We start from the raw sequence: 12,872 nt of genomic DNA, 5'->3' as shown, positions 1-12,872 counted from the left end.
AATCAAGGAATTCATACGCTCCGAAATCGCCCGCCAGCTATCCCTCCTCACCCCCAGTCCCCGGACCCACGCCGTCCTTGGCTCCTCCGTTGCGTCAAATGCTCCAGGAACAGGTGTCCGAAGCCATACAGTCCGTCCCCTCGTGCAGCCACCATTGTCTGTACCTATCGGCTATGCCGAGGTTGCACCACGGCCACCTCCATCGACTTTTTCAGCATGCTGCACCACCACGTCCAATCCCTCCAGTGTACACCACCAGAGCACCAGCTAGCATGGGACCCTGGCGTACACCCGACAATCGCCCCGTGTGCTTCTTCTGTGGTATCCCTGGTCACGTGGCACGGCTCTGTCGCCGTCGCTTATGACTTCAAGGTTATGACCAACCTGTCTCCTCCTACGTTTCGCCAGCTTCGTCCTTCTCACTGCCACGTGATTGGCACTTGCCGTCTACGCGCACCGTCATTCTTTCTGCCCGTGATCGTCGCTCGCCATCCCCTCGTCGCCGCTCACTTTCCCCCATGCGGTGGCGTCCGGCTCCATCGGAGCAGGAAAACTAGCTTCCGCAGTTCAAAAGGCGAGAACTGCGTTCCAGTCGAACCACACAAGGCCTCGCTCTCTTCCGACGAACGTAATCGAAGTATCTGTTCAAGGAGTCGTCACACTGGCATTAGTCAACACAGGCGTTTCAGTAGTTACGGAAGAACTTTCCCGCAAGCTTCGAAAAGTAATGACACCCTTATCTGCGCTGTCACTCCGGACTGCAAGTTCCCAGTGCATTACCCCTGTTGCCGCATGTACCACCCGCATCGTCATTCAAGGATACACGTATACAGTAGCCGACCGATTTTCCGGACTTCGCGGGGACTGAAAAATAGTCCGACAAATCGAGCAGTCCGAAAAACCGAACAGTCCGAAAAAATTGCCCCCCCCCCCCCCCAAAGGGAAAAAAATCATGAGGCTGGCTTAAGAAAAATGTCGCAGTTTCGCCCAACAGGCGGAGCATCGATTGCGATAGCAAATTAATAGACAGCGATACGAAGTAAGGATGTTAGTTTTATCGGCCGTATAAAGTTGTAAATATGCGCTTACTAACTAATTAAGCACAGTGTCACGCACTGCACGGGTTACCTGAACACATCTCGCTCGATGACCTGCGGGCAAATTGACCTTCGCACTGTCTATTCTCTCGCTTCGAACGTCAACGTCGAAAAAAAAAAACAGCGCATACGAAGCTACTGGCACTCGGCGCACGCCCTTTGTACCCATCGCAGATCGCTTTGAAGATGAGTCCCCCGCGGGCGCACACTTCGGCCACATAGCAGATCGCTTTCAAGATACGGTGCCTGCGCGGCAGCTCCGTCGGCAGCAGCCGCAAGAGCTGAACGCAACTCCTCATCGTCTCCGTCGCCTTCTCCCCGTCCCCCGCGAGCGAACAAAGTCCGCGCGCTTCTGGCCGCCTTCCTCTCTCGCTTGCGCGAGATTAAATTGTGGTTGCCGGCTGACCCTCGCAAGCTTTCACCCGCACACAGCGTACAATGCAACCGAAACTTGGGGGAAAAAAAACATATTTCGCTTAAGTGATTATGACGATAGTGCTCAGCTGACGGAAAAAAAAAGCAAGTGCCGCTTTTTGAAATGTTTTGTCGGCCAAGGAAGAGCGGGCATGGCCTTGGAGACGGGAGGATAGCGTGCGTGTACTAATCTTGAAGGCTATACAAGGGAGCACTGGAAGCCAAGTTTGGCCAAGCCAGTGGAAAATCTGACATGGCGGCCCCCAAGATCGGGTAGCGTGGCTCGGAGCGAGCAATTTAGTCCGGAAAATCAAACATTGGCACCTAGATTCGTCCGAAAAATCGGTCGCGAAAATGCATTAGCTCTATGGGAAGCTTGACGGTACATCTATGAAGTCCGGAATATCCAACAAGTCCGAATTTTTGGAGTCTGAAAAATTCGTCGGCTACTGTACAGTCGAGTTCGTCGTCCTCTCATCCTATTCATATGACGTCATCTTGGGGGGGGACTTCCTATCCGATCATCAGGCCATCATTGATTGTTCTCGTGCCGAAATTGAATTTTCTCCGCTTCCCGATACCCGCTCACATGACCTTGACGATCTCGGCGACAAACTGATCGTTACAGAAGACACTACGATCCCTCCGCACTCTTCGGTGATTGCGCATGCCTGCTCTAATTTCGCCACTGATGTTACTGCCCTGTTTGTCCCATCGGACATTTTTGTTCGCCAACAATGTTCCCTTCCCTTCGCTGTCCTAACTCAGTGGTGGCTGCACGAGGACTGCTGGTTTCCAACGCTAAGGCCACGCCCCTCGTCTTACGTCGTGGCAAGTGCCTTGGACGTCTTCAGTCTGCCGACTCAGTAACCATATTTGACGTGCCTCTTGACGACACCTGTTCAGACGTGAACTCGTTGACTTATAGCTTGCCTTGTTTCCAGCCTATGCACGACGTCTTCCATAGTTTAGTAGATGCCCTCTTGAGCCCTACGCAGCGTTCGCAGCTTCTCAGCCTTCTACGGAAGTACCTATCTACGTTCGACTGTCAACACGCCCCACTAGGCCGCACATCGACTGTACGTCACGAGATCGACACCGGCACCCACGCACCGCTGTGCCAGAGGCCTTATCGTGTATCACCCGCATAGCGCCTTGTTATTGTAAACCAAATAAGCGAAATGCTTGAGCGTGGAGTGGATCAACCTTCTAATAGTCCCTGGGCGTTGCCTGTAGTCCTGGTTAAGAAAGAAGATAGCTCAATTCGATTTTGCGTTGACTACCGCCGTCTTAATAAGATAACTTGCAAGGACATCTACCCTTTACCGTGCATTGACGATGCTCTGGATTGTTTGCAAGGCGCGGAGTATTTTTCTTCGCTCGATTTATGCTCAGGCTATTCGCAAGTGCCTATGGATCCTGCCGATCGCCCGAAGACAGCCTTCGTGACCCCAGATGGCCTATATGAATTTAACGTTATGCCGTTTGGGCTTTGCAATGTCCCTGCTACATTCGAACGAATGATGGACAATCTGCTTCGTGGGCTCAAATGGAAGACATGCCTATGTTACCTTGATGATGTCGTCGTCTTTTCTCCAGATTTTCCCACACATCTGTACCGTCTCGAACAAGTCCTGCAGTGCATCACCGAGGCAGGCCTCCAACTCAACTTGAAGAAATGTCGCTTTGGAGCCAAGCAGCTTGCTATACTCGGACACGTCGTATCGAAAGATGGCATATTCCTTGATCCTTCGAAACTTCGCGCTGTCGCCGAGTTCCCGGAGCTTTATCGGGCTCTGCTCCTATTTTCGTAGTTTTATCCGGAATTTCGCTTCCATCATTGCTCCGTTGACTCAGCTGCTTCGCGGCGACACACGACTTTCTACTTGGACCACAGCTTGCGACGATGCTTTTGAAACTATGCGGCGTTTGCTCACTTCGCCTCCTGTACTGCGCCATTTCGACCTCCAGGCCCCCACGGAAGTCCACACCGACGCCAGCGGCGTAGGACTTGGGGCTTGCACAGCGAAAAAGTGGGCATGATGAATACGTAGTAGCCTACGCCAGCCGAACACTAACGAAAGCGGAATCCAACTACTCCGTTACCGAAAAGGAGTGCCTGGCTATCATCTGGGCCCTTGGAATATTCCGACCTTACCTGTACGGCCGCCCCTTCAACGTCGTTACAGATCACCATGCTCTATGTTGGTTATCGACTTTAAAAGATCCGTCTGGCCGCCTTGCGTGATGGGCTCTACGGTTACAAAACTTCGACATACGCGTCATTTACCAGTCTGGCTGTAAACACACCGATGTGGATGCCCTCTCTCGGTCGCCTACACCAAGTGACATGACTTGCATTACAGCCATCGAATCGGCGTTTTCGTCGCCTGTGCCCGTCAACATGGCTGTGGAGTAACGCAAAGATCCCTGGATTGCGGCACTTATGGATTGCATATCTGACACTTCAACACGCCCTTCACGCGCTATCCGCCGCCACGCTTCTCATTTGAGTTGCGGGATGGTGTTGTCTATCGTCGCAATTACGCTTCCGACGGTCGCAAATGGTTGTTCGTCATTCCCTGCCATCTGCAGCACAGATGTATGCTCCGCTCTCCATTCAGACCCGCAATGCGCCCATGCCGGCCTCTTCAAGACTTACGCCAGGCTTTGCTCCCGCTTTTATTGGCACGGCATGTATAATTTTGTACAAAAGTACATTCACTCGTGCACAGCGTGCCAACGACGCAAGCTTCCTGCTCCTCGTCCTTCTGGTCCTTTGCAGCCCATTCCTTGTCCGTCCCGACCATTCGACCGCGTCGGCATCGATCTCTACGGCCCTCTTCTCTGCACATCAGCTGGCAATCGCTAGATTATTGTCGCTGTCGACCACCTCACCCGCTATGCAGAAACTGCGGCACTGCAAACAGCGACAGCCTGCGACATTGCATCCTTCCTCCTGCATCACTTCATACTGCGTCACGGGGCACCGCGGGAACTTCTGAGTGACAGAGGGCGTGCGTTTCTTTCCGAAGTTCTTAACGCCCTTCTGATCACGTGCCGTACCGTCCATTGCACCAGTACAGCTTATCCGCAAACGAACGGCGTAACAGAACGGTTTAATCGTACTTTGGGTGACATGCTATCCATGTACATGGCTTTCGGATCATACCAACTGGGACCACGTTTTGCCATATGTTAAGTACGCCTATAACACCGCTTCACAGGCCACAACGGGATTTTCGCCATTCTTACTCGTATATGGCCGTGAACCTACCTGTATGCTCGACACCATTCTCCCCTACTGGCCTGACCCATCAGAGGGCACGCCTCTGTTTGAAGTTTCCAAGTATGCTGCGGAGTGCCGTCAGCTGGCCCGTTCGTTCATGGCGGAAGACCAGAGGCTCCAAAATTCCGTCGAGATGATGACTGACCTCCCTGCACCTACCAGCCAGACTGACTAGTCTGGCTGTGGATATCTTCAAGCACCCCTGGTCTATCCTCTAAACTTCTCGCTCAATACCACGGTCCCTACCGCGTCGTACAACAGACGACACCGGTCAACTACGTCGTCGAGCCGCTAACGCCATCTACGGACTAGAGGCGTCGCGGACGCGAGACAGTCCTTGTCCAGAGACTTAAACCCTATTACGGCCCCCTTGTCCTCTCCTCTCCTTGAGTTGCCAGGATGGCTCCTTCTCCAGGGGGCAGTTGTAGCGAAGAAGACTGGCGCGCCCTATGGACGCACTATCATCATCGACCCACCGATGAAGATGGGCTCGCGCTCTCGGTGTCCGACGCTTCGACTGAGACGGTCACATTTCTGAGTCGTCAATAAACCGCATTACAAAACGAATATCCTTACTGTAAATTCGCACATGTCTCTGTGTTTGACGTGCTATTTAATATTTATGCATACTATTCGTATTTGAAAATTTTTATGTTTGCCCACCTCTAGTAGGAAGGAAAGCATTTCTGGTCCCCAAACAGTTGCAGTACACTCGTGCATATGCTCCGAGGTTGCCCAACCCATTCCTTGAACCTGTAAGTGGATGCCACAGGGAAGGGTCACTGTTGGTACGGTCTTCCTTCTGAAGCTCATGAAGGGTGGCAGCTTCTGTCCCTATGCTGTCACTGCGAGCGTAATGGTCGCACTTTGCTTCTTGTCTTTCCCTGGACATTCCCTGTACCCTTCTCTTTAATTGATTTATTGATTCATGGGGTTATTTGTCCCAAAATAGCACAGGAGCTACGAGAGACGTAATGGAGGGCTTCAGATCAGTGTCAATCACCTGGGGTTCTTTAACGTGCCCCTAACCATACAAGTGTGTGAGCGTTTCTGTAGAGCATCTCAAATAAAACAAACATGTCGCGGCTTCAAGCTCCTTCAGTGCAATTTCGGAAGTACCTTTCAACTGCACGAGATGTCCACTAACATGCTGCTAACATCATCACTCAGCCACGAACATCCCTCTGCGGGTGACATGTACGACCGTGGTTATGCTAAAGGCCACACACCATCTGTCACCTTTGCTCCTTAGCTACCTGTGTCATTTAAAGCCTCAACACTTCATCCCTTTTACATGTTCCAAAAATATGCAATGCCATGTTTCAGTGGATCAATAAATCTATATCCCCCGCAGGGGCGTCTGCGTAAGCAGGCGTTTGGTGTGTTGCGACACCACGGACCCGAGCACATGGGGGTTGGACCCTCCCGCGCTTAACCGTGCGTGGCTTAGCCGTGTCCGGGGAAAAGGGGATCCTGGAGGTTGAGCCGAAGCCGGGAGTTTGGACCTTTATGGCCCCCTGGCGGAGGCAACACACCTCTTTGGCCTCGGCTTCACGTAGACGGCACCCCCGGACTGACCCACCCGGGGGAAATCGGTAGTTGCCTTTTCCTGTCACTCTCTCCCTCCAACCTTCGTCTTTCTTACTTTCACTCTTTCCTGTCCTCTCTTTATTTTCCTTTCACTTCCGACTTCGCGGGCAGCAAGGGTTAACCTTGTGCATTATATCCTGCCTTGGGTATATGTATTTGGTTATAGTGGTGGCGTACAGTTGGCGTTTGCAGGACCTGTCCCTTACAGACTCTGCAGCGTCCCCTTGTTGGGCTCCATGGTGGGTGGCTGGCGCCACCGCCGAAACTCATCCCACATATATGGATAGCTCCTTTCCTGCACTTGCTGATCGCCGCCCGAAACGGGGGCGCACCGAAGAAATATTCCAATTTTTTGGCCGACAAATTGAGAACTTTCCACGATACCACGTGGTACATAGTGAGAAAACTGACAAGTCCGTGAGAGTGATCTCACCCTTTATTGTTGCAAAGACTCTGACAGAGACCATAGGACCAGGTTACAAGGCGACGAAGTTGGCCAGCGGTGATCTCCTACTGGAACTCCGCGATAAGAAACAACATGATAAACTACAGAGTCTAGTGTCGTTTGGAAATTTTCCTGTGACTGTGACCCCGCACCGCACCATGAACACCTCCCGCGGTGTTATTTCTGATGACGACATGTTGGAGCTCACTGAAGATGAACTTCTGGAAGGATTTAAGGAACAAAATGTTTTGGCTGTAAAACGAATCAAGATGAGGCGCGATGGTAAGGAGATTCAGACAAAACACATAATTCTTACTTTTGGTTCAAGTGTTCTACCCGAGACCATTGAGGCCGGATACGTCAAACTACGTGTCAGGCCATACGTGCCAAACCCGCTCCGATGCTTCAAGTGCCAAAGATTCGGCCACAGCTCGCAGAACTGCCGAGGCCGACTGACATGTGCTAAATGTAGTGCCTTGGAACACACATCTGAATCGTGTGAAAACTCTGTCCGCTGTGTGAACTGTGATGGGGAGCACGCCGCATACTCGCGGTCCTGCCCGTCCTGGAGGAAAGAAAAGGAAATTGTAACTATAAAAGTGAAAGAGAATATTTCATTTAAAGAGGCACGAAGGCGGGTGACCTACCTGTCTAAAACCAGCTTTGCCGATGTGGCGCGTCAGGGGGCAGCGTCACAACGGTCTCCGGCTACTGTCCGGCTCACACGTAGTGAGCCGGCGGTGACGCCATCCGCCCCCTCGGCGGCTGCGGCTACCACTGATCCGCCATCTCACAAGAAGGGGCCATCGACCTCCGGGCTCGTGGCCTCAAAGGTCTCGTCCATCGAGACGAGGCCCTCACGTCAAACACTGCGCTCGCAAGAGCGCGTGTCCAGCGCCTCGCAAGAGCCGATGGACACAACAACCGGTCAGACGGCGCCGCCAGCGCCTAAGGAGCTCCGCGAATCTCGCGATCGCTCCAAAAAAGAAAAACCGCGCATCACAGGGCCCGACAAGGGCTCTGTAAGCTAATTTAGAGTCCCTTCACACACAGCGCAAACCTCTTTCTCAATATGGACACGCAAATATTGCAATGGAACGTTAGGGGACTTCTCCATAACCTCGATGACGTTAAAGAGCTCCTTCATAAATATAGTCCGAGGGTGCTGTGTGTCCAGGAGACGCATCTGAAATCAGGAAACACAAACTTTTTAAGGCAATACGCCGTTTTTCGCAAAGACCGTGACGACGCTACCGCCTCGTCGGGCGGTGTCGCTATAATTGTCGATAAAGGTGTTGCCTGTCAACAATTAAACCTCCGAACTTCCCTTGAAGCAGTTGCTGCCCGAGCAGTACTGTTTGGTAAACTAGTCACGGTTAGTTCGATTTACATCCCCCCTTGCTATCAACTTTCCAAGACACAGTTTCAAAATTACATAGATGAACTTCCGCCGCCATATATAGTTGTCGGAGATTTAAATGCACATAACACTTTGTGGGGAGACTCTCGTTGCGATGCGAGAGGGCGCCTAATTGAAAACTTTCTGTTTTCTTCAGGTGCATCTATACTTAACCAGAAAGAGCCAACGTATTTCAGCGCTACACATAACACATACTCATCCATTGACTTAAGTATAGTATCGAGTACACTAATACCGTACCTGGAGTGGTCTGTTCTCAAGAACCCCTTAGGGAGCGACCACTTCCCTATTATGTTAAACTCAACAAAACAAGATGGATGCTTGCCAAGTTTTCCTCGATGGAACGTGGACTCGGCCAACTGGCAACTGTTCCGAGAGCTTACATGTTTATGTGGCGATGACATTGCTGATTTTAATGTAGACGATGCTGTGGCTTATCTAACATGTTTAATTATTGACGCTGCTACGAGATCTATTACGCAAACTAACGGATTGACCAAGAAGCGCCGCATCCCATGGTGGAACGATGAATGTAGGAAAGCACGCAAAAACCAAAACAAAGCTTGGGGATTGCTTCGCAATTCTCCAACCACCGAAAACCTCATTAATTTCAAGCAGGTTAAGTCACAAGGCAGAAGAATCCGTCGACGTGCAAAAAGAGAGAGTTGGGAGAGGTACCTCTCTGGCATAAATTCTTACACAGATGAGGCGAAAGTATGGCATAGGGTGAATAAATTGAAAGGCCGGGAGTCGAACCCTCTGCCCTTAGTAAGTACCCAAGGAGATAGCCTGGAAGATCAGGCAGATTGTCTGGGCGAACACTTTGAATATGTGTCCAGTGCATCTCATTACACAGAAACATTCATGAGGTTCAAAGAACGTGCAGAGCGACAGCCCGTTAATCGGAAATGTGCTCGAAATGAAGATTACAACCGCCCGTTTAGTTTAGCTGAATTTAAAACTGCTCTCGCTTGTTGCAACACCTCAGCACCAGGTGCTGACCGTATCATGTATGAAATGATCAAGCACCTACACCCTGAAACACAAAAGACCCTCCTCTCTCTTTTTAATGTCATGTGGGCTGCTGGGTACATTCCATCTTCCTGGAAAGAAGCTATAATAATCCCTATACTTAAACAAGGCAAGGACCCTTCCTTGCCTAGTAGTTACAGACCCATTGCCTTGACAAGCTGTCTGTGTAAGCTCTTCGAAAAGATGATTAACCGGCGCCTTGTCTATCTCCTAGAAAGCAACGGAATACTAGATCCGTACCAGTGTGGCTTCCGAGAAGGTAGGTCGACTACAGACCACCTTGTCCGTATTGAGGGGATTATAAGGAATGCCTTCATACACAAACAGTTTTTTCTATCTGTATTTCTTGACTTAGAGAAAGCGTATGACACCACATGGCGCTTCGGTATTATCCGAGACCTATCCACTATGGGTGTGCGCGGCAATATGTTGAGTACCATCGAAAGCTACCTTTCTAACCGTACCTTTCGTGTAAGGGTGGGCCGGGCATTGTCGAGGTCTTTCACCCAGGAAACTGGTGTCCCGCAAGGCGGTGTGCTTAGCTGCACACTGTTTATTGTTAAAATGAACTCTCTACGCACGGCTATTCCACGAACGATGTTCTACTCTGTATATGTAGATGATGTCCAGATTGGTTTTAAATCGTGCAACTTTGCTGTCTGCGAACGACATGTCCAGCATGGCTTAAATAAAGTGGCTAAATGGGCTGATGAAAACGGTTTTAGGTTGAGCCCACAAAAAAGCACATGCGTCCTTTTCACTAATAAGAGAGGAATAGTACCAGACCCTTCTATTGAGCTCTCTGGTACCACATTACCTGTAAGCAAAGAGCACAAGTTTCTCGGCATCATACTGGACTCGAAACTCACATTTGTTCCGCACATCAAATATTTGAAGGCTAAGTGCTTGAAAACAATGAACTTATTGAAGCTGCTGTCACGTACAACATGGGGCAGTGACAGGAAATGCATATTAAACTTGTATAGATGCCTTGTCGGCTCACGACTTGACTACGGCGCGATAGTCTATCAGTCTGCTGCACCCAGTGCTTTAAAGATGTTGGATCCTGTTCACCATTTAGGAATCCGCCTCGCTACTGGAGCCTTCAGGACAAGCCCCGTACAAAGCCTTTATGTGGAAGCAAACGTGTGGTCGCTCTACCTTCAGAGGACTTATGCCAGTTTTACATATTTCCTTAAAACAAATTCAAACCGTACACATCCTACCTATTTTACCATAAACGATACCACATGTGCCACACTATTTAATAATCGACCAACAGCGAAGCAGCCCTTTTCGCTACGCGTGAGAAAGCTCAGTGAAGAAATGGGTGCTTCACTACTTGAACATTGCCTAATGCCTCCAGCGAAGCTGCTACCGCCGTGGCAGTGGCTGCTGGTTGAATGTGACACATCGTTTATTGAAGTCACAAAACACGCGCCAGATGCACACATTCAAATGCACTTTTTAGAACTAAAGTCGAAGTACTCTTGCCCTGAATTTTACACAGATGCATCAAAGTCACATGCTGGCGTTTCCTATGCGGCAGTCGGTCCGTCCTTCTCAGAATCCGATGTACTTTATCCCCAAGCAAGTATCTTTACGGCCGAAGCCTATGCAGTACTATCGGCAGTGAAACATATTGATAGATTAAAACTCCAAAAGGCTGTAATATTTACCGACTCTTTAAGCGTTGTTAAAGCGTTAATGATGCCGCAAAAACATAAACACCCTGTAATTATCAACCTCTACTCACTGATCTGCTCTGCTTATGCATCTAAACAACAAATCATAATATGCTGGGTGCCTGGGCATAGAGACATTGAGGGTAATGTTCTTGCCGACCAAATGGCCACATCAATAACATCGCACGCTATTAATCCTACAGCTGCTGTCCCTGTACAGATTTGAAACCTTTCTTGCGTAAGAAACTGCGAAGCCACTGGCAACGCATGTGGGATGCGGAAACAAATAATAAGCTTCACTTGATAAAGCCACAGTTAGGTTTCTGGCCCTCTGCATCGAAAACACGGCGAACTGATGTCCTATTCTGTCGTCTCAGAATAGGACATACATATGGTACTCACAACTTTCTATTGAGTGGTAATGATCCTCCAACCTGTGGTAGATGTGGCGAGAGGCTCACCGTCCTCCACGTCCTCTTGGAGTGTCGGGAAGCCGAAAGAGAAAGAAAGAAACATTTTCCGCTAGCGTATCGCTATTGTATCCCTCTGCATCCTGCTATGTTTCTCGGTAAAGAACCACTTTTTGACAGCAACGCAGTCCTCGCATTCTTGAAAGATGTTGTGCTACATGTTATTAGCCCAATAAGTTCATAGCGCATCCTCTCTCGAGAGGATGTTGCTGTGCTAGTTTTTATAGCACATGCCTCCAGGCCCTTGTGTTTCAAGAGCTCTGTTTAGGCACTTGTGCTTCTGGCTAATTTTCGCATCTTTAATATTTTGTAAGTCGTATCATTCCTTCACAATGCATTGTTCATGCCCATAGTACACATACTTAGTCATTGCCATAATCTTATTACGTATAGATTTTAACGCACTTTACAGCGACTGTTTTTAGGCCCATTTACAGCCATGTCACATCTAATGTTCATATAGTCCACTATTCATGTACCACTAAGCCATTACCATCGTCTTGGCGCTCTTTGGCCACATCTGGCCCTTGCGCCAATAAACCACAATAATCATCAATAAATCTATATCTGTGAAATGATGCAAGACAATGCTGCAATATGCTGCAAATCCTACAAACTGGTGGGGCCATAGTGTTGGACAATTACTTTTGAGGATACTTTCAGTTTTGAGAGATTTTGTGTGACTAGCACCGCATGCATCAGTGTCTGTGAGCAACCGGCATTCTTGGCACAGTGCCTAGCTTGCTTTCTTAGCACAATGGCAGAAACACTGTTGCCTGTAGATGTCGATGTATTCTGTGCTAATCACACAATACAGTCAAATCTCGATAATTCGAACTCCAAGGGGCCCGAAAATTTGTTCGAATTAAAGAAGTTCGAATTGAAGGAAGGACGTATTTTTGAAGTATTCGAGCACCATAGCACGATGCATGAACGGTGCGAGTCGTAAAATATCGCGGCGCGCAAGCACATAGCGAGCGCAACAACCCAGGCTGGCCAACGCTCGGTTCCCGATAACGGCAGAAAACGAAACTTCAGGTAGCGGACGGCGCCGCCATCCCGACAGGCGCGCACGCGCCACGACTGTCGAAGGTGAGGGAGGAGGGCGGCAGGGAAGCAGATTTCGCCTCGGCAACTCCACTGCTTTGGTGGCTCCCCTCGCCCTCTCTCTCAACTTCCTCGCAGCTCCATTACCTTCGACTGCCTCCGTGCGTGCCCGCCACGGGTACAGCCGGCCCGGCGCAGATTTGCCCGCCCCTGAAATTTCATTTCTGTCGTTATCGGGAAGCGAACGTTTGCCAGCGTGAGTGCTGGCGCCTCCGGTCCAGCCGGCCTGGCGCCAGCTTACACTTCCTGAAGTTTCGTTTTCTGTTGTTATCAGGAAGCGAGCGTTTGCCGGCGTGGGCAGTTTTGTTGACCGGACTGGGCCT

The 12,872-nt window shown here is 49.9% G+C and overlaps 1 protein-coding gene across 1 annotated transcript in view; it reads left to right on the top strand.

Annotated features, from left to right (window-relative positions):
- LOC119458370 (uncharacterized) overlaps positions 1 to 12,872 on the top strand; it is a 60,798-nt gene that overhangs the window by 29,755 nt on the left and 18,171 nt on the right. The gene's annotated exons all lie outside the window — the stretch shown is intronic.

This window comes from Dermacentor silvarum, chromosome 7, assembly GCF_013339745.2.
Source record: "Dermacentor silvarum isolate Dsil-2018 chromosome 7, BIME_Dsil_1.4, whole genome shotgun sequence".
In the NCBI taxonomy this organism is placed as follows: Eukaryota; Metazoa; Arthropoda; class Arachnida; order Ixodida; family Ixodidae; genus Dermacentor; species Dermacentor silvarum.
This window is presented reverse-complemented; position numbering and strand designations above follow the sequence as displayed.